A 27731-nucleotide genomic window follows, 5' to 3' on the forward strand; every position below is an offset into this window, starting at 1 on the left:
GGTCTTGATCTCAGGGTTGTGAGTTTGAGCGCCGAGTTGGGCTCCATGCTGGGTGAGGAGCCTGCTTAAAAAGAAAAAAAAGAAAGAAAGAAAATCATAAGGAAAATACATTTACAGCACTATACTGTAAAAAATCCGCATATAAGTGGATTAGCACAGGCCAAACCCATGTTGTTCAAGGGTTAACAGTGTTTACAATTTTATGAATGCATAAAGTTGGCGTGTATATACTTGGGGTCACACCTCTTAATTGCTCAGAGATATTTGAATTTTTGACACAGTTTTTTTTTCTTTGCCTACAGAGTTCACAAGGACATTATAGTTTGCTATAAACTGAATGTTTGTGTTCCTCCCAAATTCATATTTTAAAGCCCTAATTCTCAATGGGATAGTATTTGGAGATGGCGCCTTTGGGAGTTAGTCAGATCATGAAGGAGCCCCCATGAATGACATTAGTGCCCTTATAAGAAGAGACACCAGAGAGATAAACTCTGTCTGCCACATGAGGATATAGCAAGAAGGTGGCCATCTGCAAACCAGGGAAGGGCTCTTACCAGGAACTGAATTGGTCGGCACTTTGATCCTCAACTTCCCAGCTTCCAGAACAAGGAGAGACGACCGTCGTTTAAGCCACGCAGTGTAGGGAGTTCGTGATAGCAACCGGAACTGGCTAAGACATAGCCCTACAGTTAATTTCATCTGCAGGGACTTCAGAAAGTGAATTTATTTGAGACAAGAGATTCTTAGGCAAATAAATAAAACTACTGGTAATCTTTCTTGGAAAAAAAAAAAACCTCACAACATTTAAAAATTCTACCATTTTCATCGTTAATGAAATTCATGCATCTGTTATTTGGATGTTTTTCCTCTGAGGATAACAGAAAAGTCAAAAGTCCTCTAGGGAATTAAGCATTTAAATTTCCCATAAACTTTTACTACTGAAAGCAGAGTTAATCAAGTCAGACGATGAGAAAGAAAAATAATCATTGCGCAACTCAGTCTTTGTCTAAATATACAAAGCCAGACTTGACCAGAGACCTTGGTCTTTGCCCTTCCTCCTGATTTTTAAAGACTTTTCTTAAAAATAGCTTTATGAGGTATAAGTTTTATTCTAAAACTTGTTTGTCATATTCGATGTATTTCTTGAAGGGACACCTCTCGTGTGTCATCATAACTTGAAGTCCCAAACCTATAGGTATTTGTAATCCTTTCTGGTCATCCTGATAATTGAGCATCTTTAAACCATAAAACCAAAAACTGGATGAAATGTTTCCTTTAGAAACTAGATACGTTTAAAAGCACACGTATTGCATGGTGCACTGGGTGTTATACGCAACTAATGAATCATCGAACTTTACATCAGAAACCAGGGATGTACTGTATGGTGACTAACATAATATGATAAAAAAACATTTAAAAAAAGGAAAAAAATAAAAATAAAAAAAAAAATAAAAGCACACTTTTCCGGGAGCCCCTCTCTGACCCTAACTACTACTTTTTCACTTTCTTTCCTAGTAACAGAACAGTAGAACTTATAAATTTAGTTCCCATGAAGGACTGGCTGAGCCAATAGTCCTGAAGTTACATTCCACAGATCTCTCCTGCATTTAAACAAAGCATGCATAATAGTACTCTGCACGTGGATTTTGAGTACTTGGGAGAGAGTGCAGGTGAGAGAGAGAGAGTTTAAAGTTGTGTCGCGGTATTCTAGAGGGGAAAGAGCCCTGGACTGGAAGTCGCTTGAGCCATCTGTTGTAATGTTAGATAATATGATTTCCAACACCGTACTTGGAAAAGATGACCAGACATGACCCACACCCAGTAATGCTGTTCAAGCCTTATCTTTGCAGACCTCACTGACTAGCGAGGCTGCATTTGACGTTATGTCACCACAAGCTTCTTGAGATTCAACTCTCTCCTTCAGCATCGATAATAACACTCGATCGACTCTCCTTTTTTCTTCTCTGATCATTTCTTGATAGCTGTGTTTGTGTGTGTTTCACAGGTTTTCCATCAATATTCTTGGTTATTTACTCTTTACGTATCTCATCCACACTCATCGTTTTGACTCAGACCGACAGGGTGATGACTCTTCCATAAACTACCCCAGTGTGACTCTGTCCTGAACTGTGGACTCACGTATCCTTTTGGACATAGCAACTTGGATGTCCCACGGGTACTGCCAACTCACTGTGCTCAAAAGTGAGTTCATTTTTTCTCCCGAACACAGAAGTCTCCTGTGCAAGCATTTGGGCAGCATCATCCATGCAGTCATGCCAATCAGAAACCTGAAAGCAAACGTGGTCTGCTTATCCCTGACAATTCTACCTCCTCATATTTTTTTTTTAAATGTTTCTCTGAGAAAGAGAGAGAGAACACATGCTAGCAGGGGGGAGGAGGGGGAGAGGCCGAGGGAGAGAGAGAGAAGCTTAAGCAGGCTCCACACCCAGTGCAGAGCCCAACGCAGAGCCCATTGTGAGGCTCGATCTCACGACCCCGAGATCATGACCTGAGCTGAAATCAAGAGTCAGGTGCTCAACCGAGTAAGCCACCCAGGTGCTCTGCAAAAAACGGTTTTCTTGTTAATAACAGCTTTATTAAAACATGATTACCACTCCAAGAAGTTCACCATTTTAAACTGCACCATGTGGTAATTTTTAGTCTATTGACAAAGTTGTGTATCAGTCGCCACGATCTAATCCCAGAACATTTATATCACACCAAAAAACCCCTCCATACCCATTGGCAGTCATTTCCTACTTCCCGGTCCCCTCAGCCTCTTTCAATGATTAAGTCTACTTTTGTTTCCATGGATTTCCCTATTTTGGACATGGATATAAATACACTCATATAATATGTGGCCTTTGTGTCTTGCTTCTTTCTTAGCATAGAATTTCCAAGATCTATCCATACCGTAACATATAACAGAACCTCATAGAAACAGAGTAGAATGGTGGGTGCCAGGGACTGAGGGGGGGGAAGGGAAAATGGGGGGGATGTAGGTCAGAGTGGACAACTTTCAGTTGGAAGATGAATTAATTTCAAAATCTAATGTGCAGCACAGTGACCATAGCTAATAATACAGTATTGTATACTTGATATTCGCTGAGTAGATCTTAAGCTTTTTCACCATGACAACAGAAAGCTATGTGAGCTGATGGATTTGTTAATGACCTTGATTGTGGTAACCATTTCACCATGAACTTGTAGTCAGATTGTCATGTCGTACACTTTAAATAAATACAACTTTGTCATTTTTTCCCTCAATAGAGCTGGAAAAAATTAAATAATTAAAAAAGAATGAAGTTCTACCTCCTTACATTTTTCGAAAGTGCCCCTCTTTAGCATTTTTATGTTGTGGTCCCCAGTTTGGTCACAGCTCTACGTTGTGGCTCCCTTACGTCTGGCCTGGGCTGCTCTGATCCCTTCCTAAGGGATCACTTTTCCTGCACGCTGCAACTAGACGATGGACTAAATTTGAATTCATAATATTCCCAGGCTTAAAACCCTTTGAATGCCCCATATTACTATTTTAAAGGATAAAGTCCAAGCATCTGTCCAGGTCTCCCTCTAAGACCCGTCCCCACCTCACAAAGCTCTCACCATCCTTCTGCCTCCACACTTTTCTTCTCATTAGTTCCTCTGTGCATGATACCCCTGGGCCTTTGCTCCTGCAGTTGCATTTCCCTGGAATGCCCCTACAACCGTTCTTGGCTTGGCTAATTCCCGTATCTTCTTGTCTAGAAAGGCTTTTCAGGGGTGCCTGGGTGGCTCAGTCGTTAAGCATCTGCCTGCGGCTCGGGGCGTGATCCCGGGGTCCTGGGATCGAGCCCCACATCAGACTCCTCTGCTATGAGCCTGCTTCTTCCTCTCCCACTCCCTCTGCTTGTGTTCCCTCTCTAGCTGGCTGTCTCTCTGTCAAATAAATAAATAAAATCTTAAAGAAAAAAATAGAAAGGCTTTTCAGAAAGTCCAAATCAGGCAATTTGTGCACCCCTATTGTAGTATTACGATACCACACTCAATTTTTAAATCTAGGAAATGCATGGCTCTCTAATCAGATAGTGGCTAATCAGATCAAAGGGAGGATTTGTCTTATTTTTTTAAATCTTTTTAAAAAAATCTTTGTTCTCTGGGGTTCTAATTGCCTGATGCATAGTACGTGCTTCATATAATTATGTTGCATTAAACTTAATTGTGACATTGACTCTGACCTTGGAAAAGTCCATCTTTCTGAACATTATTTTTCATACTTTAAAATGCTGGGGTTGGATTAGTTGATCTCTTAGGTCTCTTCCTGATCTAAAATTCTGATTATATGATTCTATTACCTTCTGGCTCAGGGCAACGATACCACATTTCATATTCAATCTCCCAAACCACATTTGACCATTATCTTCTCCCATATAGCTCCTGCCAGAGCTACTGTGCAAAATGTCTTCATTGTTTACTAAGCCAGCTCAATGTATTTACAGAGGTGTCTCTTTAGGATAATCTAATTATGCCTTTATTTGTTGCCAGCGGAGGTTTATTGATTCCCTTGTAATAAATACCATATTAATATTATATTCATCTCTCTCATGGCAAAAAAAAAATCCATATTCAAGTATCTTGTGCAGAAGACACCTGCAGCTCGTGCAGAGAAAAATACATGAAGCTTTTAAAGATCTCAGACTTCCAGGGCTTCCGTAGCCAGAAGAGAAAAAAAATAAGCCTTTCAAATATCAGAAAAAGCATTTCTCTCCATTTTTCTTTTCACATCTCACCAAAGAAAGGATGTTATGTGAGATTGGCCCCATTTGAAATTTTTTACTTACAATGAAATACGGTCCTAAACATGGTTGTTATAATAAGTATCACTTGAATAGATTTTTTTGGGCTTAGTACCAGGGAGAAAAAGACCAAAATGATGCTTCAAGTGGCAACCCCAGGAAATTAACAATTCGAATAACATTAGAGCTGAGTCAAACACTGTTGTTCTCTCAGTCCGTGGATTTTTCTGACTTCACCAAACTAATCAAAAGATTTCTTCTGATCCTCTACAGAGCCCAGTGCTGCAGACAGCATCGGGACATGCATTTTGAGAAAGAGAAACCAGGCCATTAAAAAAATACGGTGCTCGGTGGAACCCAAACAACTCCGCTATCTCATGTCAAGTTTCTAGCGTAGCTTTCTCATTTGATTTAATGTGCTGTGAATTTCCAGGACGCAAGGCATAGATATGCCGACACAATTACTTTTTAAACCCAAATGCAAATGATTTTGATGTTATACAGCATTTAAGGTTGGACAAAATCTTTTCTACTTCCTCCCTCCTTTTTTATTCTGAAAAGCCTGGAATTGTCAATAGCACTACGGTAGACTAGCCATCTTACTTGTGGGACCAATACGTAGATTCTTCGTGATGTGGGCTAAATAGTATTAAGGAGAGAGAAAATACCACGTGTTTGGGGTCCAACAGCCACGTTGTTCTGATGAAGCAATCCTTTTTTTTTTTTTTTTTTTAAGATTTATTGATTTATTTGACAGAGAGAGTGAGCCCACACAAGCAGAGGGAGCAGCAGCAGAAGAGGGAGAAGCAGTCTCCCCACTGAGCAGGGCGTCCCATGCGGGACTCGATCCCAGGACCCTGGGATCATGACCTGAGCTGAAGGCAGATGCCTAACTGACTGAGCCACCCCAGGTGCCCCTGGTGAAGCAACCTTTGAAACCCATCGATATCATTTATTTTTACCATTTCGTCCTGGTTCAGCAGTAAAAGCACTGGTGGTAGTAATCTGGGAGAATGTGCTCCAAGGGAAATCAGGCTCTTCTTTTTGGCTTTGTTTCTCCATTTTTAATCTAGTCTGGATAATTTTCCTTTGTTTCACATAATATTTTGGAGAGAACACAAACATTTTACTTAATGTTGTCATTATTTGTCAAAGGAATCTGAGCGTATTAAGGTGATTCAGAAAATATGCAAGAATATAAAGAAGGTACACAAAAGTCACCCATCAGCTTACCTCTGGAGGCAACTACAGTAAACTCTTGGGGTTAACCTGTGCACATAGAGTTTTGTCCTGCCTTTAAATAATACTAATAGTATATTGTGAGCATTTCCTTTCATGGCCCTTTGAATAAAAAAAGGAAGCACAAGATTTTATGTCAAAAACATGACTGCGAACGAAAAATAGGAAAATAACCTGTTCCCTTAGTGAACTTCGCTCAAGAAACAAACAAATCACGTAGGCTTGAAAACAAGTGGGGAGCTTGAGCTATTTCCTCAAGAAGAATTATGGAATCAGCCGAGATACTGAGGGTCTCCTGTTAGCTGGGAAAGCAAAGGCATTACTGTGCTATGTAGGGAATTTGGAAACCAGATGAAATGGATTGTCACTTAGGACCATAATAACCAAAATTTTTGTTAGCTGATTCAACATACATATGTCGTTCAGAAAGGGGCCAAAACACACTCACACTTTCCCTCACAGAGCCCCCACCAATTTTAATAGAGACAAACTCAGATATTAATGGCTAACATTTATAAAATGATTACTTCTTGGCCACTGTTCAAAGCAATTTACATGGACTAACTCATTTAATTCTTAAAATGACACTTTGGAGTCAGGACTATTATCTTCCTCATTTAACAAGGTGACAGATTCAACTTCAGCCGTTTGATTCCAGAGAATCTCGACGTGAACACCCGGACTCTACCTCTTCCCAGATTGAGACAAGCAAGTTGCTTTCTCCTTCCCTCTCCCCTTCCTCCCCCCCTTTTCTTTCCTTCCTTTTCTGCCCACCTCCACGTACTTGAATCCATTTTGGAAACTGTCAAGGCATCAAGGTCTCAAGCAAATATCCTGGCTCCATTCTTGGTGGATGGCATCACATCGAGACTGTGAATCATAGAGCAGCCTTTTTTGGTTCTTAAATTCCTCAGAGTATAGTATTTATAAGACAAAACCAAAGTTCTTTCTCTTGACAATAATTGACTGTCACATGGTATTATGCTCACCAAGTATCAATCTTTTTTTTTAATCAGTTCTCCCTTTCCACAGAAATGGGCAGAGAAAAAGAAATAAAGGAGAAAGAGACCTTCATCTTGTTACACATGTAATCGAGAACAAGGAGCAAAACAAAATAGTCCCCAATAGTTTTGTAAAAATGCAATTTAATCATAACTGAATTTATGATGAACAAATTATTCTGATGGCATTTGTAACAACAAATGTTTTGTTTTCTTTATTTAGTCTTTGAGCTGGGAACCATTAATTGCCAAGTCATTAAGGCACATCTCCAAGATTGGTTTAGCTTGGAGCTGGTGTTTTGTTTTTCTGAAAAACATTGACACTGTTGTTCACCATTATAGATTTGTAGATGGGACTTCTTATTTCCTTCGTCTCATTTCTGATTGATTTGACAAAATTTATTGAGCTCTAATAATATTCCAATGCAAGGAATGAAGGGGAAACAGGACATAAAAAAAGATGAACTGCATATTGGACATGCATATCACTTCATTGAGAGTGACAGGACACGGACATACTTGTATGTATGTAACAACTGGTTAAATTCCAAATTACTTATATGATTGCTATTATGCATGTTAAGTAGATCATTACTTACCTTGTGGCTTCTGGCAGGAAAAAAAATCATACTTCTCTGTAAAAGAACACTCACGTTTCTGGGATAAAAGCATAAAATTGACAAGATGGTCTGTTGGTGTGTTTCCCTTATCTCTACTCTGAAATTCAAGCACTGCGTTTCACAAGATCATTTTTTTAAAGATTGTATTTATTTGAGAGAGAGAGAGTGGGGAGAGGGGCAGGGAAGGGACAAGAGGACTCCATGCTCAGCACGGAGTCCTACATGGGGCTTGATCCCATGACCTTGAGACCATGACCTGAGATGAAACTAAGAGTCAGCCGCTTAACGATTGAGGCACCCCAGCGCCCCTACAAGATTATTAAGCCAATTGTATGTTCTCTGTTTTCTTGGGGTAGGGGCTGAAGGGATGACAGAGGACCTGGAAACCATAAGTAGGCAGTGCAGTTGCACAGCCCTGGAAGAAACACTCCTTTTCTGAGAAGTGGATTCTCTTCGAGCAAAGCTCACTGTTTAGAATGCCAGTCTTCTTTTCTTTACAGATTTTGCATCTGGGGAGGAAAGGTCTATGGGGAAGCCAGGTGCAGAATGGCCTCCCTTCCTTTTGCATGTCTTTCCCAATCTTGGAGGGCTTTACCACACCATGAAAGAGTGACACCGAAGAACTCAGGGAGGTCCTTTGACTGCACACGGAGGAGGGCTGTGGCCAGAACTTGGTTTGTCTCTGCTCTGCCATCACAAAGCAAGTAGATTATGCAGGGCCCTTAGCTCCTCTGTCTCAGTGTCAGGGTAGTGACACCAGTACAGGGTTCAGATTGTCATACACAATTCAGGAGCACGTGCGAAAATGCCTTGAAAACGTGGAAGCACATTGTATCTACAACATACTGTTCTTTGCTGATGGAGACCCACAACGAACACCGAGATGCTTTCTCGTGCAGGGAAACTATCTGTGGGTCACGGCGGTGAATATTTTTGAGAAATCATGGTTTGGATTCTGTTTCCTAGAGGCCAGTCTATCTTCTGAGTCAACATCACTACTCTATGGTTTTGATCTCTGTGTTATTCTTTCCTAACTGAAAGGCAAGACAAGCTTTTTCTTCTACTAAGGGTGTCTCCAGTGTTTTAAATTACAACTGTACTCTGTCATTTTGGGGGGAATATTTGGGAGAAGTGGCAGAAATGAACCTTGTAAAATGATTCATATGTGTTTTCTTTTAAAAAAAGAAAAAGAGCAGACACACTTAAAGGAGCACACGTTACTTCAGAATATCAAGTCTCGCTTTCGACTTTATAGCATCCAATGGGGGTGTCATCCACCGTTTACATCCATCGTGTTTGAATTTCCTGTTTTTCAAGGTAATCAGGAAAACTGCTCCTCTTCTAGAGAAGCAGAAAGACAAGTAGGAAGAAGGGAATCGTGCTGATATCTCATTCCCAATGCAAGACTAACATTGATGAGTCTTGTGGGGATTAAGGCTTGGCAAACAGATGGGATGGAGGCCAATGGTCTTGTCACCCTCACCTCAGCCTCACCTGGATCAGACAGTGATGGCTCATACCTGGGGGCCATCCAGACAAATGAGAGCTAAGTTCTAAGCCATCTATTCTCAATGTCCCCAGATCTTGATCCCAAGATGCTTCCATCCTGAATATGACTGATCCTAATTCCATGCTCTGTGTTTTAGCTCCCTTCAGTTTCTTCACATTGAATTCAAAATGTCGCTCCATGTTCAAGCACTAACCAGGTTTTCAAGTGTTAAACCAAATAATTTGATAAAAATATGGTGTGCTACGCCTGACCATTCTGTCCTTCCTCAGTGTGTGGTCTTATTTTTTGACCTTGGCTATTTTAAGACGGAAGGTGCTCTCCCAGCTAACTAATGGCAGCTCTGAGAGACCTCAGCAGGATTCACTAGTCTCATGGGAGACGCAGCTTGGAGAAGGAGAATGTCACCTTTATCTAATTGGAAATAAATTCGAGTCTTACAAACACGAACCCAGAACATTATTAAAAACAAAGAAAGAACCATTGCCAAGAATGTTACCCAGCAAATCACTCAAGAGCCAGTCTTCTGGGACCGATAAAATCACGTACATGTGCTTAAAGCCTGTAGGAATCGTCCTGTGTCACAGCTGTGCACTGGGTTTATTGACCCCAAATACCAAGTATGAGAATAAACCTGAGACGCAGCTCATGCTATGCTGTTCATAGGAATGAGCTCGAAGCCGACTGCAGGCCTGGTGGGAAAGACAAAGGAGTGGGTAGACTTTCTTCCCCCGCAAGTCTATTTTAGATGCTCGGCAATGGGGACAGAAATGACATTGAGGAGAACAGACATGAATAAAGGGTAGCTACTGGGGATAATCCATTTTTAAAAGAAAAAATACCAAAATAGGGAGGCATTATCTGTAAAGGCACTCTCAGCTCTGGTGGCTGTTTCAGATGTTGACAGGACACTTTGGGTCACCGTTCCTCTAGGTGCTTTTCTCAGAGGATGAATTGATAATCCAACTTTGTGGCCCATTTTACATAAACAACTGAGATAGACTTCTGGGGGACAAAACCAGAAACAAGAAGAATTATTTAGAATGAGTCTTTACAAGGAATAAACTGTCCTATTCCTGCTCAAGTTCCCCTCCTCTCTGGCTTTCACAGGTCATGAGCACTAGGCTTTGTTCTCCCACCAAACACTGAGCATCCCTGAGACTCCCCAATTCAGCAGCTGAGCTAGAACGTTCGCACTGTCTGGCCAGGCCATAGATACTTAAGTAGAAATGCCTGCTTTCATTTAATAACTATCCAAATAACTACTCAAGCTCTCCCCAGGATACCTGTTCAAATGGTGTGATATTTCAGTTAGGACAGAAATCTAGCTTTCCTTTGGCATTGAGGGAACCTATTTAGAGCAAATATTTAGCCCAAATATTCCAAATATTGGCTTCTTGGTTTTTCTTTTTCTTTTCCTTTTTTCAGTTCAAGTGGGTATATGTTGTTCTTTATTTTAAAAAATTAATTTCTTTATAAAGAGAAAAAATGAGTATTTTGAAAGAAAGTTTTCTATTTACTGGTAGCATCTTCACCTGATACAATAAAATAAAACACTTGAGGGTAGAAGGGGAATAAGTAGTACGTGAAATAATAGCTCACTCAGCAGTTAGTAATTAGTGAGCTCCTCCTATGTTCCAGGTAGATGTTGGTACTTCCTCATAACGTGCAAGCACGGCAAGACGGTTGTTAGTCCCCTTTATAGATAAGGAAACCATGTTTCAGAGGCAGGAAATAAGATCATACAGAGGGGGGATGCGGATTTGAACTCACAGTGTTTTCACACCAAAGCTTGTGTTTTTCCCACTTTACCACATTTCTTCTCCACTTATTATATTTGTTAAGATACGTATTTTCTTTTGTGCACGAGACAATATGAAGGGGCCATGTTTTCTTGGAGGTGGTTGGTTGGGGATGATCCTTCACAGTCTCCCTTCTCTTGGTGTCTGTGTCACCTGGATCGAAAACCTCAAACACCAAGTACAACCCCTTAGCCTCTTCAGATTTCTAGGCTCCATCCCTCCTACCTCTGGCCAGGCTCCTCCGGTGTGGCCCAACCCTCCCTTTCCAATCCCTTCTGCCATGAGTTCCCTTCACGCATGCAGGACACAGGTGCACCAAGTGACTGGTGAGTGTCCTCTCTTATTCTGTCATTTCCCAGACTTTTCCAAGACTTCATTTTCCAAGACTTTTCTAGAGCCACCAAGTCTCCCAGGAAGACCCTTCTCCCTACCCCTTCCATGTTCACAAGCGTCACTCCTGCCATTTTGCCCAGGCCTCCTCAGAGGCTTCCCTTATTTCTCATGGCTGGAAGCAATTTCTCCCTCTAGTGAACTTTCACAGGCTTCTCTCTGTATATTTTGCATACACTTATCACTTTTCACATTGTAGTATGATTATTTATATTGAGTCTTATCTCACCCTTCAGAGCCAGCATCTCTACTGGATTCACTGTTCTCCACAGAGCCTAGCTTTTCCTTGTAAGGATGCTCAATTTAGAAACGCTATATATTTAAAAAGGACATCTAGTTAAATTTGAATTTCAAATCAAGTATACTTTCTAAGTATAATATTTGAATACGTACAATATTTCATGGAACATAATTATATTTTTAAAAAGTCCTCATTCCTTATCTGAAATTCAAATGTAAGTAGGTATCCTGCATTTTACCAGGGAACCTTATTAACAGATGCTCAACACGTTTATAAATGAATGGATTTCATCCTAGTGCTCCAAGTCTGACTGTGGCATCTTTCGCACTTATTGAACTAACCTCAAAGACTCATAAATTATAGACGGCTTTGGAAAGGATCAGGAAGTAATTTAGCTGGACCTTCTAGTTTTAGGATTATTTTTTAAAATGGGATCTCTCCGAGACTTGCTCCAAATCACGCAACTAGGTTATGTTCAAGTGTACCCGTCATGGAAACCGGAACTTAAAAACTTGAACCTCACTTCTGTACGTGCTCAGTGGCTCATTTGGGGGCTTCCATTTACAACTGTTTCGGCCCCTGTTTTACTGATCTTTACGTCTCTCTACACATTTGCACGTTGTTTCGAATTGTAAAGTCTTAAGAATCAGGGACTGTCCCGTCTGTTTGGTCACTGGCCAAACTTGCCTGCTAAATGGAATACAATGATAAAAAGACCCCTGAGAGATATCAACAGAACCCAGATGAACCTCAGTAGAGTGATCAAGACCCCAGTTTCGGCTCTCCTTCCCCCTCTAGCAGCACCTCTCCTCCTTCTCTCCCTGCCCTTTGGAGACTCAGCCCAGAGCACTGGGCTTCTGTCCTTGTCACCCTCCTCACTCGGGCATTCCTTCCTCCCTTAAGAGCCTTCTTGCGCTCATCTAACTGCCAGGTGAAAAAACAACCTGACAAACTCATCTGAACATGGTGTTAAATGCTGACATGGGTTTAGTGGTCTTAATGGTCCCCTCCTCCCAGAACTGGCTCGAGTGTCATGCTTTGTGTGAAGACTATTGATTTCCCCTGGAGATTAACTGCTTCCTCCTGGGAACTATCACCACATGTCAGTCAACCCTCTGCTATCCTTCTCTGGTTGAGGTATAATCAGCTGTTCATAAGCGTGCACTTGTGCACACACACACACACACACACACACACACACAATGACCTCTTCAAGGACAGGGACAACCCCTTATTTACACTTATACTTCCCGCATCTAATATAATGTCCATCCGCTAATAGGCAATCAACATATATTTGTTAAATAAATATTTTGATACATTTATGGAAATGGGATCCCTAGGTATGAAACAGCCAGTATAGTGACTCTTTAATGATTAGAAGCTCAAACACTGAAAACAGCCACAAAAGAAGACTTATTTTTGTCTCATGTTCTTACAAGCTGTCTTCAATTATGTCTAGCGGTCAGGCCCGGAGATTCCTTCTAAGAATAGGATCATTACTGGCTCAGGAGTGTTTACAATGCTGCACACTATAAATCCTAAACTGCTCTGTTTCTCCTAATTATTGCCTCCAACTATGTTATTTTGAATCTCTCTCTTTTGTTTCTTTAATCCCATCTTGGGTAGATTCCATAACTTTCTGGCCACCTTCAATCATTAAAACATAGATTTACCAGTTCAAAACAGGAGGGGAGAAGGTGCCCCCTACTTCCCTCTCTTATTTCTAGGCCTATTTTCTTTGAAATTGAAGGCAGGGAGGAGGGACAAGAGACTCAGAGTTCACCTTACAAAACTGTCTCTATCCTGGACCAAGGTATAAGGCATTTCTGGAATCCCCCTGGCTTGAAATGGCTCTGTCCTTTGCTGGTGGCTTCTGCGGATGTGGTGGTCTCGTAAGGAGGGAGCGCTTCGTTTCTTGGAGAGGTGTTCAATTGTCCTCAGGCTGGACTAACTCCAGCCCTGCTGCAATATTTTTTGAGGCGGGGGTTGAGGGCTCCCTCCCTTGGTCCCATGGCTGCCTGAGCTGCTCTAGAGGTCCTGCCCCCGACCCAACAACTGTTGGGTCTGTATCCTTTCATTTGGAGCCTCAGATATCATATTCTGGGTTCTCTTCCCAAGTATTTACTTCGGTGCCTTTGAGCCCTGCAGATACAGGATACGCCGGCGTACTTCCCATATTCATAATATCTACATAAGAAATAGGCACTTTCCACCATGTTACAAACATGCTCTTCCTCTGGATTCCTTCTCGAGTTTTCCTAAGGGTTCTCTCCCCACAGTGCTCTACTGTTTCCGGTGGGACCTCCATGGTGGGCCACAGGTCCTACAGATCGGCGAGGGAGAAGACAGACTCTCCCGTTGGTTGGCACCTCCATCTTTACCCAGGATTCTCTTGTGGGATACGCTTTCCTTAAGTACAGTCCCTGGTCCACAGCTGGTCAGGTCTGAGGGATGCTCCAAACGGAGTCACCGGAAGTGGCGCCCCCTGGTGCTGGTCCACGTCCCCTGCGGAACTGACGTGGGCTCTGTAACATAGCTCATTGAAAGCCGGCTACACAACAGAAAGCAAACTCTTCCATTCTAGCAAACCAGCACGTTATCAAAAGTTTGGGGCTTCGGCACCCTACAAAAGTTGTTTCTAAACCCATACTTTGTGATGCTTCTCTCAATTTTGTCTCTGTGTATTCACCAAGTGCCTGGTTTAGAATTCATAGACACTGTCAGTCCTGGGGAAATTTAAGACGATCCTCCGTGCTCGGTTGCGTAAAACCTTATTTTTCTTCATGAAAGAGATACAAAGTGTCACCAATTCAATTAACTTTTTGTTTGTTCTTTCTGAAGTTGTCCAGACAGTGCTTTTTAAGAGCACGGTTTCTAAGAAAAATAAAATCAATCACACGGATTCAGCATGTTGCACTCAAAGGGCATTAGTGATATAAAAATAATAAGTAATTAGTACTCAGTTTTAAAAAGTATAAATCCAGGAATTGTATTCTTCTCAGAGGGGAGCTGGCACATTTGTCCTGGCTTGAGTCCTCAGGCTATTTATAGACCCTGCACAGGACGGATTTTGGTTCATGATGTGGTGAACTGTGTTTTATGGGTTAAACTGTGTTCTCCAAAAGAGGTATATCGAAGTCCACATCCCCAAAACCTCAGAATGTGACCTTATTTGGAAACAGGGTCTTTCTGGGCATAATCAAGTTAAATGAAGTCATTAGAGTAGCTCTTACTCCTATATTACTGGTGTTCATAAAAGAATGGGAAATTTGGACACAGGCACGTCTACAAAGAACATCATGTGAAGATAAAGGCAGAGATTGGAGCGGTCCATCTACAAGCCAAGGAAAAGCAGAGACTGCCAGCAGACGGCCAGCAGCTGGGGAGAGGCACGGAACAGGTTCTTCGCAGCCTGGAAGGATCCAACACTGCTGACACCTTGATCTTGGACTTCTGGTCTCCAGACTGTGTGAGACAATGAATTTCTGGAGTTGAAGGCACCCTATTTGTGGTACTAGCTATGGCAGCCCTAACACACAACACCTTTTTCTTAATCTCTTAATTTCTAAGTTCATATACCAAGAGCACTCACCTCCCGTTTGGGAGCAACACCTATAGGAGGTGAGACGAAAGAAGAGGCCAAAGCTACTGGGATTCTGTGGCCAGGCTGCCCAATATGTGGTCTTCCCGCCCTTACCTCTCCAGGCCCTGCTACCTCTCTTCACCTCATCCCCTTTCTGAGCCAAAAAGATGTCATCATCCAGGAAAAATTAATTCTAGTATATCCTTTATTCTTTTCCCTGAAATGAAATTGTTTTCTCCAACATAAATCGAGAATTCTACATTGGCAAAGTGATAAATAGTTGGGGAACTTAATAAATAAATCCTTCACTATATTATTATGAAATAAAAATGAGCATTTTTGTCTTTTGTTTTTTTTTTACCTATCTAGGAAAAGCCTCTATTTCACTAAGAAGGAAACTGAAATAAAAGGCAAAATATATGGTCTCTGTCCTCCTCTCCCTACCCTCTCCCCAACCCTCCTCTCCCTACCCTCTCCACAACCCCCCCTTCCCCAGTCCTGGCAGAGAGCTTCTAAAACCCTCATAATATCCTAAGCGATAAGACCATTAGGAGCATCTTTTGTTCTAATATTTGGTTTTTGCCGGGGATGTACTGTATGGTGACTAACAAAATATAATAAAAAAAAATTAAAAAAAAAAATTTGGGTTTTGACCCTAGTTCCTGACACAGGGCTCCTAAATTCCTTGGAATTTCTTGAGTGACAGGAGTATCTTTTGTTCTAATGAGGTGACTCTGGGTGGGCTCTGGATGGCTTCAAGATGAGGGCTGGTCATCAGAAAGACGAAGCCATGATTAGAAGCTTAGAACTTTTCAGGCCTTCCCCCATTCTCAGGGCAGGGAGAGGGGATGGAATTGAGTTAATGATCAATCATGAGTATGTGATGAAGCTTCTATAAAAATTCCAATACGACGGGGTTCAGAGAGCTTCTGGTTGGTGAATGTATTCACGTATCAGGAGGTGGCACCCCAGCCTCATGGGGACAGAAGCTCCTGCACTCAGGACCTTCCCAGACCTCACTCTGTGTGTCTCTTCATCTGACTGTTCATCTGTAACTATTACCACATCCTTTATTACATAATAAACTGGTAAACGTGTTTCCCTGAGTTCTTTGAGCCATTTTAACAAGTTTTTGAACCTGATGAAGGGGTCATGGAAACTCCAATTTATAGCTTTTGGTCAGAAGCACAAGTGTCAAACCTTGGACTTGTGATGCTTTCTGAAGTAGGGCAGTCTTGTGGGCTAAGTTCTTACCCTGCGGGATCTGATGCTAACCCCTGGTAAATAGTGTCAGAACTGAACTGAATTGTTGGACACCCAGCTGGCATTGGAGAATTGGTCACTGTGGGGAAAAAACCCACACATTTGGTGACTGGAATTGCAATAGAATGTTGAGAGGAGAAACAGGGTCTTTCCCTTTCACTCACCTAGAAAAGAAGAGGAAATTAAAACATAATTTTACACTGGTGATATGTTCTAATTTTTGGTTCTGAGACTAGAGTGTCGGACACATACAAGTTTTCAATGAATTCCTGCTGACAGGCAGTGATGGCCAGTATATTTCTAGTCTATACAAAATCTTTGCAATATTTGTCGAGTCTGGCTTATCCTGGGGTTAGAACTTAGTTCTAGCCAGGTGGTTTGCCTTTCTGTTTTCTGTCTCCAAGTTTAGAATGAAAACGTAAGAGGGGTGAAGTAGAATGTCCTCATTCCCTCACACAACGACCCCCTTGTTGTGGCTAGGGGAGAAAGTGATTTCAAGATAAATAATTCCTTGTCAGTCAGGGTAGGAGATCTCTTAGCATAAGAGAGTTGGTTTACTCCTAAGAAATAAGGTCAAAATTATGTAAGCACTATGATTACGAATTTCTCATGGAGAGCAAGTAGTGGTTTTCTTTTTTTTTTTTTTTTTTAAAGATTTTATTTATTTATTTGACAGAGAGAGAGACAGCCAGCGAGAGAAGGAACACAAGCAGGGGGAGTGGGAGAGGAAGAAGCAGGCTCATAGCGGAAGAGCCTGATGTGGGGCTCGATCCCAGAACGCCGGGATCACGCCCTGAGCCGAAGGCAGACGCTTAACCGCTGTGCCACTCAGGCGCCCCAAGTAGTGGTTTTCTTAAGGAAATTAGTTCTTGGAGTGGGATAAATTATTAAGTGTGTTTTGTTTTAGTTAATATTCACCCCAGGAGAAAAACCCCCAGAGGAGAGCATGTTAATGAGCAGAACCAGAAGCAAGTGACATTCAACAAATGGCAAAAGCTCTGAGACTTCTTTTAAGACAAAGGAGGAAACTGGGAGAGCCTGGAACTTTACCCTCTTTGGAGTGACGGTAGGTCCTAGAGAAATAGGGGCTGGGAGAGACTTGGAAGCTGCCGAATTGTGGAAGAAGAGGGTTAGGTATGAAATAATATCTACCTAGGACATCTCTGAAGACCTAGAATCTTCTTGTGAGGCTGCCAACCCACCCCAAAGCCTCCAGAGCTCATGATCCCTAGAACAACACAAGAAAGCAAAGTAGTTAGGTCAGAGGAACCATCAACTAAACCCATCCCAAAGGAGCCACTCAATGCCCCATAGGCCTCTCTCACTGGTTTTGTGTGTGTGTATAGCAGGGAAGCAGGAGAGGGTAGAAGGTATCTAGGGATACAGGCCTTGCTACAAGGACCCAGGGATACAAGCTGCAGAACGTAAAGAGAAGGGGTCTGCTGCACAGGCTACAGCAATCAGCACTGATCCTACCGCTATGCTGTAGGGGTTCATTAGGTAGCACGGTGGAGTAGCGAAGGGCGGGTCTTCTACCATTGGATTGCTTGGGTTCAACTGTTGGCTCCTTGCTTTCCTAGCCATATGACTATGAGTACATTGTTGAAGTTTCTTTAGTGATTTGCACTTTTGGTTTTTCATCTGAAAGTGGGCATAGAAACTACTTCATGCAGCTGTTACCATTAATGAGGTAATGCGTGCAGAGGAACTGGTACCTGGGACATCTTTTATACACGAGTTCTTATTATTAAAGCAGTTATTTCAAGCACCAAAAGCAAAAGATATTATTAAAGCACCAGAAGCAAAAGATATATAGATGGAACATATCATAATGGGCTATCCGGAGCAATATTCAGTATTCATTTTGAATTTATATGGCCAAACTCTGTTTATCAGTTTGAGTCTGCTTAGTAAGTAGTGGGTGAAAATTGGCAGGTGAAATTTTTTCAAATACCAAGGATGAAATTAGATACTATCCACTTAGTACTTACACTGGAATTTTTTGATAAAACACACAGAGTCTCTTTCCTGAGAGAAAAGAGAATTAGTGTGTATAAAAAGATGTTGGGAACTGAGAAGTGATTTCCCTCTCAGGGTTCATTAAAGAGTCTATATTAGACTAACTCTAGAAAATAGAAGTCACTAACATTAAGGAACTCATAGGAATAACAACACAACACCAGAACGGTGACAAAAGCTATTTATCCCCAGAGTTTTCTGATTTCTGCTCACTGTCATTATTGGTTTCTTTGTAACTTTCTTTTCCAAAATTTGTTATGAATAATTAATTTTAACATTCTTATTCTTTAATTTTTTTCAAGTTTTTATTTAAACTCCAGTTAGCACACAGTGTAGTATTAGTTTCAGGGGTAGAATTCAGTGATTCATCACTTACATATAACACCCAGGGCTCATCACAACAGGTGCCCTCCTTAATGCCCATCATCCAACTAGCCCATCTCCCCCCCCACTTCCCTCCATCGACCCTCATTTTGTTCTCTATCATTGAGAGTCTCTTTTCTGGTTTGCGTCTCCTTTTTTCCCCACTCTGTTCATCTGTTTTGTTCCTTAAACTGATTACCATTTTTTCTTGTGACTCCCATGAACTCCCTTGAAATAACTGGCAACACTACAGGATATTATAATGCCAACATTGGAAATACCCAGCGCACGAAAATTATATTTGGAAAAAAAAGTCACATTGGACAAATATTTTTATCAATGTCCAATTAGTTTGGGCTATTAATCCCCAAGGTGCTCTATATTAAGTGTGTTAAAACAAGATGTTGGTGTGAGAGGTGGTGGGGAGGACACTAGAGGGGCTCGAGTATAACACCATGTGTTTTCTCCCTTGGATCTGATTTAGAGCTCATCAAAAATCAGCAAATGACATGTATTTTATGGCTTCAAACTAAAAATTCCCTTTGAGTCCGTAACAAAGATTATGTTTAAACCATTGCAAATGTAGAGCTCAGTTCCCAAATCCACTAACAAAGCTGAGGAATGAAGTAGATCAATAGGTCTGGAATGATTAAAAGATAATCAAAGCAGACAGCTACTTTGACTTCAATGCTGTTTTTCTTAAGCCTGAATTCTAAACATGTATTTTAAAGCCAATAAATTTAGAATCTAATTTTTTCCACCTAGAACATTGTGTTCGATGTTTATCACTCTACTCCTGTTGACTTTCAAGGGGCGTAAGGTTAACGTTAATACAACCACGCCACCCAGTGAACATGCCATGCATACAGAAATGTTACTAGAATTTGCTATTTTCTTTATATATTGGTGCATTTTCAGTAGACCTATAGCCCCAAACTTCTATATAAAATTTACACTAAAATAGTAATTGAAAAATCTATAAAAGCATTACACATTTTTACTTATTCATTCATAATGAACTACGGTTAAAATGTGCAAAGGCTATTCCAACACTTGTGATAAAGCGTTTTGCATATTAGATATAACGTGTAATGTTGCTGAGCAATACATGTTAGATGACACATTGTTTTCTCTCTTATGAAATGTTAGGCAGGCATAAAACTATGACACTCCTTTCTATGAGGTGTTATCTACATCTCTCGATACGGAGCTTCAAAGATTTTGTCTGATGCCCTTCATATAAAATGTGTGTTCATAATTTTACTTCAGCCTGCTACTCATGGTTAGTCATCATTTTAAAGAAATGAATAAAAATTATTAATAATATTAAGGGAGTTGAATAATGGCATCAATGATACAACCAACAAATCTGCATCAGTCAATGTGATGTGGTCAAAAATGCTGTCATGATCTCACATAGCATCACTATCCTCCCTTACACTGATCAGACATAGTCAGAGTGTGGTTTTCAGTTTCAAGTTCACGAAAGTTGAATAGAACACTTTTTTGGTCACCCTTCTATTTTTCTTAAGAAGTATAAGCACATGGAGAGGGAACATAAAGAACCAAAGAATATACAATCAAAATCTCCTTTTACTCTTACCCACGCCCTCCCCGTTTTCCTCCTCAGAAGCTACTACTATTACTGATTTCTCCTGTTAGATGAACCATGTTTAAAAAGGAGTAGTTCATTTCAACATTAACGGGGTGTTCAGTTTGTACCAGACGTGGTGTTAGGTGCCCAGGAATCGAGCCATTAAGAACCAGTCCTGTATAGTAGTTGAGACAGACATATAACAGCTCATTTCAATATAACATAAACTTTAATTTTTTTTAGGTATGCAAAGAATCCACTGATCTCTTCCAAATGCCATGGATCTGGACATTTCCATGTGTATCTCCCACAGGCGTCTTGAGCTTGACACGTCTAAAACTCAACCACTGCTCACCACCCAAAATGAGTTTCCCTCTATAAATCAGAATGACACCCCATTTATCTGGGTGTTTGAGTCAGAAAGCTCTCACGAAACATTTATCAGGCATCTACAACATCTAAGGACTTGTGCTAGGCTATGAATATATGATGGCAAATAGGGTCGTTCCTGTCTTCACCAAAACCTGTTTACGAGACTCTATTCTTGCTTCCTCTTACTTCTGCCCTCCTAGTTCAAGCAGTCGTCAAGTTCCACCACTTCTACTTCTTAAATTCCTCTGGGATCTATTTCCATCACACTGGCAATAGCCTCATACTGGCTGTCATCTTTTTCCTCCGGATTACTATAATGGTGTCCTAACTGGTTTCCCTCCCTCTTGAACTGGTGTCCTTGCCACTCCTGAATTGCACTTACCTCACACTAGCCAGAATCATTACCTAAAATACAAACCTAATCACCTAATCATGTCAAACCCTTCAAGCCTTCTATTACCTTTAGGAAGAACTCCTTAACATGACTAGAGTATTCTTCATGGTCTGGTCCCTGTTTACCTCCTCAGCCCCTTGTCTAGAATCTGTGTTCCCAGACTGTGCTTTCCTCTCCTGTGTGGGCCTTCACACGAGTTGTTACCTCTATCTGCAGCACTGCCTCCCCCTCCCCGGTTAACCTGGCCAATTCCTAGATATTCTCAAGCATGGAGCCAATCAGGCTGAACTGCATTTTTTAAAAATTTCTTTTTATTACCTGTCTCCCTTCCCTATGAGAATATAAGATGTCAGGCCAATTGTTAGATTGGTTTCTCCCACATTTGTTTGTTCACTATTATGTTTCTAATACGAAGCTCAGCACCTGGCACAAAATTAGGGGCTCAATAAAGTTTTTTTGAATGAAAAGATAGATTGCCAAGAAAGCCAGGAGGAAAGTCAACTAATTCAGACTATGGCATAGGTAAAAACTTCTTGAAAGACTCTCTGAAAAATAAGTAAGAATAAGTAAGAGTCAGGCAAAGAAAATCAGGATAGCCCAGACAAGTCAACACAAATATGGTCTCAAAGTATAAAACAGCCTCATGAACAGGAAGTGGGTGTGATGGGAGGTGAGGCTGGAAACTTTAATAAACACTGACAAGATCATGGAGGTCCTAGCATGCCAGGCCATGGAGTTAGACTTTATCTTGGAGGTGATAAGAAAGATGGTTGGAAGAAATCTAAGCAGACAAGGGAAACATTCAGATTTACATTTGGGACTAATCATTCTGGCTGCTACTTACAAGATGAATTTGGGGGTGTGGGCAGGGGTGGTAAGGCTAGAGACAGCACTGAGATAGCGGAAATGAAAGGGACAAATTAAAGTAGGAATGGCTCATGCGCCCTCCCAAGTGGATCTATCTAGAAGGCAAGGAAATTATTGAAGGAGTCACCAAGAGGACATGACCGCTGGTTGACCTGTGAGCTGGATACCGGCGACTGGAGGCTCCTTACCCCCTCCCCGTCCTTGGACTGTGTGTCCAGCTTGCCTTCCTGCGCCCAGAGGCTGCTCCAAGGACACAGCCTTGAGACAGTGATGTGCTGTTGAGACCCATCTGGATTGTATACGTGACTGAAACCCACTAAGGATTCTATATAAACTTTCAAGATTTGGCAGGCAAGTGAGAGATCTACTCCTCTTGCGGCCACCCAAGACAAACCCTGTATGTAGGTTCCTTTGTTTATTCAACCTGCTACCTACTAATCTGGAGTGGCCTACCTCTTTCTTCCGTCTCTCCCTGCCTGGTTTCAGATTATACCCAGGAAGGTCCCAAGGAACTTGTGAACCAATAAATTTAAGCCTGAATCTCAAGGGAGAAGTCAGGAACAGCAGTAGTTTCAGGCTTCATGAGCAAACATTAAAACAATGAGTGGATGATACTCCCAAGGAGAAAATACAGACAAAAAATAATAACAACAAGGTTGGAACTTACACTATTTAAAGGGCAGGGAGAGAAAGAGCCAGCTAAGAAGCATGAGGTAGGTAGAAGAGAGAGGAGCAAAGCAAAGGGAGTTAGGTTTCAAAGAGGATCTGATCAGTGGTAGCAAATGCAGCTGAGAGGTCTAGAAAGAAAGAGAAGCACTTGCCCACAGCACAGGCGGGGGTGGTATATTCCATCTTCTAAAATAAGTTAAGAGGTACACGAGGAGGGAAGGGACATGGGGAGGCAGGGCATTCAGGTGTATGTTGCACAACAGCCTGAATTTTCTCAGTTAACTGGAAACAAGGCTACTGGAAATGTGTGGCCCATAGGGAACCTCTGTCCCAATGCACGGGTGCCTGATGGCAAGTAGGGAGTAGACTCCATCTTCATATTTTCAGCTATTTCTATCACCCAAGATCAAGTGAATCAACTTTTCAGCCTTACTGATCTGCTAAAAACAAAGCGGAAACAACAATTTGGAACCTATCACTTTAAAAAGAGATTTGTTTTATTTTAACCCAAAGCACGAGCTACCACAGAGCACCCCTTGCATTAAAGGTAAAGTCCCAGCTGCAGGCTGTCATTGTCTCACCGAATATCTCCATCATGTCACTCAAAGATCTGCTCAGTCCTTACAGGTCTGTCATCCAGCCTCTAAAGTGCAATCTAGAAAGAGAACATGTGACTAAAATGAGAACAGGAACAGGCATAAAAACTGCAGATGCACGTGAATGTGTGTTACGTGCTTGAAAAACACCGTTCAGACTACACCGACCCCCTTCTAATAAAGACGGGAGTTGAGGCTGGGAAGGGGTCGTTTGTAAGAAGGCACTCAAAGCTCTAAGACAGGAAACTGACGGAGGATAAATTAACGGACTGTCAAGAAGCAGGGGGTGAGGGGAAGGTGGAGACCACGAATGTGTCGTATGCCCCTGTGTACTCTTTCCTTCAGGGAGCCGAGCTGAGGATTTACGGGATGCATTCAGGGTCAGTGTGGACAGGCACCTGGGTCAGAGGCCTTGGACATGGGGAGTTTGGATGCCGATAAACCCTGCAGTCTAGGCTGGGAAGAGAGGCAAAGGCCTGAGCACCGACAGAGAAAATTAAGCAGAAGAACAGATACAGAGCATGTGAGGGGATACAGGTGCAGAAAAATACGATGCCATAGTCATAAAGAATACTAGGTTCCATTTTCTGCTGTAGTTAGTGTCTTTACGGATGATGATTAAAAGTCTAAGCTGAGATTTCTGCCATTCCGCCCTCTACCTCACACTGCCCAGTTAATAGGCAACGGAACTTTTAAAGTCACACTTACCCTGAGATAATCTCAATAAATACCCATTAGTTCTTTCATACTTTTAATTCTAATATAACTATCAAACTGCCATATCTATGGTAAAATTATCCCCCAATTAATCTATTACACTGTAGAGTTGTCTTGTTTTTCTTCCCATTGGGTCCATTCTATTCTTGGCCCACATCTTTTCTTGTCTGGATTCTCAACAGTTCAGACACTTGCTGAGTGCTTACCACGTGCATAGGGACCAAATACAAATAATAATAAAAATAACAGCTAATATATATTGAGTGCTCACAATTCTGCCACGCACTTTACACGAACTAATTCATTTAATCTTCAAGACAACCTATAAATCAAATAGGACTATTATCTCCATTTTGCAGAGGTGGAAAGCAGCTTAGTGAGATTAAACAACTTGCCTGAGTCCATATAGGCAGTAGTGTGACTGGAGATTTAAACCCAGCTACTGATTCCAAAGCTGTGCCCTCCAACCCTTAGGTGCCCCCCGCTTCCCTGCCTCTAAAGGAGATGTGCTCCAGGGGCGGGTAAGTATGCACAAGTAATACATTTGGTTCAGCCAAGTGCCAACAAAAGGTCTTTTTTCTCTCCTTTCCTGACTCTCTGAGATCTTTAAAATTCTGCTTTCCTAACCTATTTTTGAGTTTTACTACATTCTGACTTTGACATATACCTAAGTACACGGACTTAGGGGAAAAAAAGCCCCAAACTACTTAATATGAAATGTACCGTTAGAATGGGTACAGACTTTTCTAACAATATGCACAAAAAAGCACCAGAATTTGTCTACTTCCAACACAATCTTTCTAGCATGATTTTTCACTTTATTCAGTCCAGGCTCTGCATCCAACATAGGACCCTCACCAGCTAATACTCCATCCTGCAGTCAGACGTAGGTCCCATTATGGCCTCTAGCGCCCCAAACTCAAATAAAACTCCACGGTTTCTCCACCGACACTAGTTCGCTCATGTCTTGCGCTGCAAGAGTCTGACTTGTGATCATGATGAAGCGCTTTTCACTCGGGGACGTGCACGTTTGGGGAACAGTCAGTGTCCGGAAGCAGCTGGCGTGCCTGGTTACTGTGGAGAGATGCCCGGAGGGAGGGAGAAGCTAAAATCAGAACTCCCGGCTTCTACTCTAGACAGTGCCGCTTACTGCACAGTTGGGAACAAATCACTTCCAAGCCCCCGTTTGCCTGCCTGTAAAAGTGAAAGGCTCTGGCCGGATGAACCATTAGGCTCCTTTCACCTCTCCAAGTCGTGCTTACCAACGCAGAATCAGGGCATTTTGCGTCTAGATACTGGTTGTTCTGCGTGTGAACCACTGTGCGCGTCCTTCGCCAGCTGCATGGCCTTTCTGATTTAAATCCTTCATTTGATGACAGTATCTACTCGCCCCCTTCTTCCATCCCCTTTTAATGAAGCCTAACACAGAAGCCGTGCGATCATACTCGATTTCAAAATATCGGTATTAATATCATCACTCTGGGACTCTAAGACTTACCCCGCCCCATGGAGAGCCCCACATTGTCTCTCCCTTCTCACTCTGAGCTTAGCTCAAATCTCTAGAAACTGTCCATTCGCTTTTGCTCTCAACCTTGGGTCTCCGACATGCTCCACGCTGTAGAGCAACTCAGCAGCATCCCCGCTCCCCGAACTCCCAGCCCTTCCGGCAAATCGCTGCACTCCCACTTCCTGTGAAATCCAGGTCCGACTAGAAGCCAACGCCGCGAAAAACGGTTCCGCCTGGAGCCGGGCGTCTTCTCTCGCAGCACAAGCCCCACCTGCCTGCAGTGTATTGAGCCTTACCGGCACCCGGCGCGGCGGCCGCGCAGGAAGTGGGCTGGGCGGAGGGGGCGGGACTTCCAGTAGGAGGCGGCAAGTTTGAAAAGAGACAACGGTTGATGGTTGATGTCTGTTGACTTCTGATCGCCCCTGCAGCAGCTCCTCGGATCTTCGCCCTCCGGCGGGCGGCTGGCTGGTGCGGTAAGTGAACGCGAACGGACACGGGAGGACGGGAGCCTGAGTGCGCCGTCTCTCCGGAGGCGCGGGCCGGAGCCCGGACGCCGGGCCTGGCAGTGTTTTCGTTGCTCGCAGGGCTGGGGAGGAGGCTGGAAAAGGCAGCCCTTGGGAGATGGGGGTTCTTTTAATATAGTGTTGGTCCCAGAAACAACCTGAGGTTAGTTCGTTCTTACGAAACGATGAGTGTTTGTTGCCGCATAAACTGTGTGAGAAGAACCTTGAGCTGAAGTTGGCCAGTTGAAGCTTGTATTTATATTTTTTAACCCATTAATTTAGAAGACAGTAGTGTTGAGACGCTCGTCAACTTTCTACAGATCTCCGTTGCTCACACATCGCTTAGCCAGAGCAAAAATATACTTAATCTAAGAATCAAAGGATAAGAGCGGTGTATGTATGGTACCATGCGTGCATAGCACGTTCATTTTCCCTGAATGAGTTCAGGAAACTTTTTACTTAATTTATTGAGGTTGTTTGTTTAGTCTTTGCCTCCTGGAATTTTGATTTCATGAACTAACTTGTTTTAGCAAAACGAAGTGTGTACGATATAACAGGTATTCTGTCAACATGTACTCTGTTCAGCTTCTAGGTGTTGCAAGAAACCAGAGGGATAATTAGCAGTTAATACCTGCTACTTCCTAGGTGGTCTGAGGGTCAGTCTACATACATTATTAGGTTGTTTATATGCTTTATCCCACTAGAGACCTCATACTGTTCAGTTGGAAGGTCCTTTCCCCCACCTCCCAAAAATGAATTGGAACTGAAGTTGTATTATCAAAGAAAGATAGAAATTGGATATGAAAAATGATTCCAAAAAGAAGTATTGGGAGTTTGGGAAACATCTTGGAGGAGACTAACTTGAAACAGAAAATTCATTGATTTATTAAATATTGGAATGTTTTAGAAATCAACAGAAAAATTTGAATTTGATGTGGTGGGTAGGGTAATTGAAGTATTTTTGTAAAGATGTTACATGATGCATTTGGTGTTTATAAGGATTAATCTGATAAAGTGTGCAAGACACGTAAGAGAAGGATGTGTGATAATGATTATGAAGGTATTTTACACCTACTCTTTCTCTCTTGCGATAATCTTTTTTTTTTTTTTTTTTTTTTTAAGATTTATTTGAGAGAGAGGGAGTGAGAGAGCAAGCCCGAATGGGAGGGGCAGAGGGAGAGGGAATCCCAAGCGGACTCCATGCTGAGTGCAGAGTCTGACCTGGGGCTCCATCTCACCACCTCAGATCATCACCAGCGCTGAAACCAGGAGTCTGTTGCTTAACTGACTGCACCCCTATTGTGATAATCTTTGATCCAGACGTAGCTTGTTTGGGAAAAGTGACCTTTTCTACAATCTTTTGGCCAAATATTTCTATCAGTGGTTTTTAAATCTATGACTTAGATGAAAATGTGGCATGTGTATTCATGCTGAAAAGGACATTTAATATGTAAGGTGTCAGGATCTGGAGTCAGAAAGATGCTGACTATGGAATGAAAGTGTGAAATTATAAAATTCAGTAATTGGGAAGTGCAAATTCTTGCTTAAGGTTCAAGTAATTATGTAAGAAAAACGTGAAGTCCTGGCTTGGTATCAATGGGTCACATTAAAGAAGTTCGAGGAGTTTTAGTTGATTGTGTGTGTGTATGTTTGAGAGAGAGACAGAGACAGAGAATCAGTAAGTGCTACAGTTGTAGACTAGATCAGCA

The 27731-nt window shown here is 42.0% G+C and overlaps 1 protein-coding gene and 1 long non-coding RNA gene across 15 annotated transcripts in view; one reads left to right on the forward strand and one right to left on the reverse strand.

The window, feature by feature from the left end:
• On the reverse strand, window positions 1-25690 carry LOC103658235. Of its 13 annotated transcripts, XR_567088.2 has the most exons (9): window positions 25511-25690; window positions 24871-25086; window positions 23281-23354; window positions 17574-17649; window positions 6796-6881; window positions 5735-5859; window positions 2192-2288; window positions 555-708; window positions 1-61 (listed from the first exon to the last, which is right to left on the reverse strand). It is a non-coding gene; the product is annotated as an uncharacterized LOC103658235 (long non-coding RNA). The 13 variants fall into 13 exon arrangements; XR_005836309.1 differs by lacking the exon at window positions 24871-25086 and having other exon boundaries at window positions 555-670; XR_005836299.1 differs by lacking the exon at window positions 24871-25086.
• Window positions 25691-25882: 192 nt separating this feature from the next.
• The window catches only part of NUF2 (NUF2 component of NDC80 kinetochore complex), a 29701-nt gene continuing 27852 nt past the window's right edge, over window positions 25883-27731 (forward strand). For both annotated transcript variants that reach the window (XM_008685709.2, XM_008685710.2), the window contains exon 1: window positions 25883-25992. The gene's annotated coding sequence lies outside the window, so the exon portion shown is untranslated. The remainder of the gene's footprint in view (window positions 25993-27731) is intronic.

The sequence above is a fragment of the Ursus maritimus genome, unplaced genomic scaffold (assembly GCF_017311325.1).
Source record: "Ursus maritimus isolate PB19 unplaced genomic scaffold, ASM1731132v1 scaffold_2, whole genome shotgun sequence".
In the NCBI taxonomy this organism is placed as follows: domain Eukaryota; kingdom Metazoa; phylum Chordata; class Mammalia; order Carnivora; family Ursidae; genus Ursus; species Ursus maritimus.